Below are 4617 nucleotides of genomic sequence, written 5' to 3'. Positions count from 1 at the left end.
GCAGAATTTGAAAACAGGGAGGAATTATATCTCTAGTGTCTCTTTCGCTTCAAAACAGCACATTCTTAACACATCGTAGGTGCTTAAAAATGTCAAACCAGCCAGAATCTAACACATAGAGAAAGAACAGCCTAGCTCAGTACCAAACTTCTTACCATGTGTTTTGGTGTGCATTTAAAGGAGGAATTGGAGCTAACGAGCCAAGGGAAGACGTTAGCTAGTGTCCGTCAGGCACGCTCCACCCTTTCAGTTTTCTCTAGTACTTTGTGGGGCCTCCAGTCTTCAGATACTTAGCATCGTTTTAGCTACCCAAGGGCTCCTGGCTCCCTCTCCATCACAATATCTTCTCCTTTCTGTTGAAATGATTTTATTAATAAGTTAATTCCTTTCTGATTAAACAAAAATTAATTTAACAGTTTATAGCCTAAAATGTAGCCCATGTTCCTTTTTCCATAGCACCATCCTTCCTGCTACAGAAGTTCAAATGTAAAAATTTCCTCTCATATACAAATAAAGAGCTCTTGCTGTCTGGGTTATACTAATGATGCTACCTCAACTAGAGAATTACCCCCTTGCTCAGTACAGAAGCAAAATCTAGACGATAATAAATTTCTAGCAGAAATATTTGAGAGCCCTGATGACTTAATCTGGTTACTGTAAAGTGAAACTGGTTAAAGACAAAAGCTTCTTGAAGAAAATTCAAAAGGAAATTTTAATGCTGGCAATAAAAATGGTCAGCTGTATAGAAAGACAAGGCTGTATGGAGATAGTTAGGTTGCTTCCTAATGACTACAGCCACCTGATACCAACTTCTGGGTTGTTTTTTTGTTTGTTTGTTTATTTTTGTTGTTTATTTGTTTTCCAGTACACAGCCTCAGATAATCAGGAACAGCAAGTGTGTGCCGTGTTGGATAAAGATGCACAGCTCTTCCCCATCACACTGTGAATGTCATGAAGGCAGGGCCTCGGGCTCAGCCCTCTCTGGACCTATGATGCCTAACATGTTTCTTGGCCCAGAACTTGTTGAATGGGAGAAGGAAGACGCCCAGGAAGGAACAATGATACAGCAGAACCAAGAACTGTCTCAAGGCCAAAGATATTCACTACCCAAGGACTTATAAAGTTAGAAAGAGTAAGTGGCATCATCCATGCCAACCAAAAAGAAATGGAATCCGATTGGTAAAAGGTGCATGCATGCTCAGTTGCTAAGTCATATCCAACTCCTTGTGACCCCATGGACTGTAGCCCACCAGGCTTCTCTGTCCATGGACTTTTCCAGGCAAGAATACTGGAGTGGGCTGTCATTTCCTCCTCCTTCTCCTTCTTGGTGGCTCAGATGGTAAAGAATCTGCCTACAGTGCCGGAGACCTGGGTTCATTCCCTGGTTCAAAAAGCCTGGAGAAGTGACTTTCACTTGCTCACTCACCTCCAGGGTAAAAAGGTACAGTAGTTGAATTAAACTGGTTTTACCAAAAGCTCCCTTGTTTCATTTAATTATCTCTTCAGAAGTTGCATAGACTATAGTACATTTTATTGACTATAGGAGCAATTAACACTTATAATTGAAAAGGCTGTCATAACAACCCTTTTCCAGTTGTTCATAACTTTCTAAAATTACAGCCCTTTGTTTAGCATTTTCTCCATTTGCTATCAATCCAAAGGCAACTTTTGAAAATTTGAGAAATAACTCTTCTGTTATTTTTAATCTAATAAAAATTAAATCATATTTCCCCTTTAAAACTCTAAATAGGAGTAAATTATAGTATCAAATATCTTCCCAAGGTGAAACAACAAGAATTTGAGTTTCAAGTTATGAAATATTAATGATTCGCTTTTTCAGAATCTTCAAAAATACATTTTCTGTTACAAATTTTACTTTGCCTTTTGACACAGGCCTAACAACATTTTATCTCTGAGCTATTCCAAGCTCTAAACTAGTGCTAAGTTATGTTTTCTTTCAAGGAGGATATAATTTCATATTTAACCAACACAGCATTTTCAGACCTACCAATTAGGTCTGTTGAAGGAATTATCACCCTTCTAGTTACAATGTCTTACCTAGCAAAACTGCAGAATGAAACGGCAAGGCCCACACAAAGGTTAGGGAAGTAATCCAGTAAAGAAAAGGAAACTGGATGCTGAATGTTGAGAGCATCATTATTATTTGCTGTGCTTTGCATTAATAATTAGTATTCCTGCTTGGAGAGGAGATATTTCCAAACATGGACTTTGGCAATGATTAAATCTGGAGTTTAATTTTGCCTCTTAATCTTTGTTGGCGGTGGCACTGAGCTTGCTCTTTTATAACTAGCTCTGAACAATAAAGTAACCATTTGAGAAGTCAAACAACAGGAGTGGTTTTTAGGAAACCAGCAGCCAAATTGATTCACCACGTTGGCCTCATTCCCAGGGATAAAGCAAGGCTAGGTAGTTGTGGTGGCGGTTGTCCTGGGTGAGAGCAGAATGGTAACACAGGATTCTCAACTGCATGGCTGGTCAAGCGAGTTAAAGAATGTCTAGGATGTGAGCAATAATGGAGGTGACCAGCCTAGAGCAAGCCCTGAATTAAGTTGGTACATTCAAAGTTGCCATAGAAACCCTGTCTGAATGTCCTCACTTCTGCAGAACTGATTTGATGGTTAAATGTTAATAAGCCTTCTTACATTGAATGATATATGAAATAGAAAACAGATGAATATGGACAAAAGAAAACATACCCTGATGTCTGAAATACTTAAGAATGGAATACTTCTCTAACACTGAGCTGTCCTTTTAAACCAAGGACCGAAGAAGAGGCAGACTGGGGAGTCGTGGCTGGGAGCTGTGGAGGAGAGCGGTTCTGCCTTTGCGTCAAATGCTCAAATGCGGCACTCTGAAAGGCGCTGCTGTAATTCAGCTACCCAGCTTGCACTTGAAGCCAAATGAAATGCAAACTTGCCTTTCAATAGCAAACCTCACTGAGGAAACGCCAGTTAGCGATGGTGAGAAGTTTCAGCTACTATATTTTCACATATTCAGTTTTACCACTAAAAGTCCGTGAGAAAAACATTTGGAAGCTCTTTAAGGCTGGTTACATTATCAATTAATCCATAGTGTGTTTTAAATAAATATTTCTATTAAATGTAACAAAAACCAACATTTGTATTGCTTGCACCTAAATTATCATCATCGTTGCCAAGCAGATGCGGATCGCAAGACGAGGCAGACAATCGGCACTGTAATTTGCCCAGTAACATTGTTTTAGATCTAATTAGTGCTTATGTGGATCCTTTACAAAAATGTGAAAACTGCACCAGGATGTAATTGTTTAATGAATTTAGTGCAAAGCACATCTGCATAAATTCCATTTTCTCTGAAAAAACTAAGTTCAACTGCTATTTGCTCCAGAGCCAAAACATTGTGAATTGTGCCCACTGTGCTTAAGCCCTGCTCTGCTGGCTTGGGTATTTCAAATAAATACTATGAAGTTAAAGCCTCCAGCTGCAGACCAACCCATCTGTAGATGTTTGTTATATTTGGCAGTATTGTAAATGATTGTGCCTTCCTGCTGGGGGAAAAAAAGAAGGGGAAAAAAACAAGGTTCTGTTAGCAAAAAAAAAAAGAGTAAAAGTTTGAAATATGCATCACCCAACAAAAGTACAGTTTTGCATCAGAGTCTAGTTTACCTAACAGTGAATTTTAAACACCTGCTCAAGTTGAGCCTACTGTATAAGCTGAATAATATTTCTTTTTTCTCTTCTCCCCAACATTTAATTTCTGTTAAAGTCACAGAAAATTAAATCAGACACAAGTTTGATGAAAGTGGAATTTGGGCCTTTCCTTTAAGTTTTCAGAGTTTGCTAGTCCTTTTATGTGATCAGTGTTTAGATATAAAAATCCATAACATCTACAAAAAGAGATGAGTGAGTCATGGATGTTTACATGACTGGCTGGACAGGTAACACTTTGCTGTATTCGGGTGTTTTGGGGTTTCATATGTTTGGCTTCTGGGGTTTTGTTTGCTTCTGTTATTTTTGTTGCTTTGGTGCGGTATAAGTGAACTGCCGAACCAAAGCTGTTTATTCTATTAATATTAAATGACTCCTATACATAGGGGGTGGGTATGGGACAGCAAGTCTGGGGAAAGGGCAGGCTAGAGGTGTCTGGGCCTGAGTTGGAAGAATTTAGACCAGTGACAAACTACAAATGTCATTCACCTGAATGTTCCAACTTAAGGTGGGACAGCCCTGAAAATTTTACAATATTCTGATTAAACCAGCAATGTTTATGATGTTTTTGCTGGTTATCGCTTGTAGCCAGTCTCAGGCTGTCTTAGGTTAGGGTTCCTGGGAAACAGACACCCAGGAGGCAGAGATGTGCCTGCAAGGAGTTTGTGGGGGTGCGTGGAAGGTGGAGGGCCCATACCTCAGGGAGTGGGGGAGGAGTGAGACTGGGCAGAGGCTCTGACTTTTGGTGCAGTCACAACAGAGGCCTCAGCCAACTGCCTGGGGTGCTTTGAAGCTGGGGTGTCCCTTTAGTTGACTGAATTGAGGCAAGAGACCTCAGTTTCCATCCCCACCTCAGGCAGGCATCAGATGTGGGCTGCCCCTGGCGGGAGGCACAGGCCTGGGTGAGGCA

At 40.3% G+C, this 4617-nt stretch overlaps 1 long non-coding RNA gene across 1 annotated transcript; it reads left to right on the top strand.

Annotated features, from left to right (window-relative positions):
* The first annotated feature begins 332 nt into the window (after positions 1 to 332).
* Positions 333 to 3123, top strand: LOC122452204. Its single transcript, XR_006272625.1, has 2 exons — positions 333 to 1132; positions 2783 to 3123. It is a non-coding gene; the product is annotated as an uncharacterized LOC122452204 (long non-coding RNA).
* Positions 3124 to 4617: the final 1494 nt, after the last annotated feature.

Source organism: Cervus canadensis, chromosome 13 (assembly GCF_019320065.1).
Source record: "Cervus canadensis isolate Bull #8, Minnesota chromosome 13, ASM1932006v1, whole genome shotgun sequence".
Classification (NCBI taxonomy): Eukaryota; Metazoa; Chordata; class Mammalia; order Artiodactyla; family Cervidae; genus Cervus; species Cervus canadensis.
Note: the sequence above shows the minus strand (reverse complement) of the source record. Positions and strands in the feature narration are given on the sequence as shown.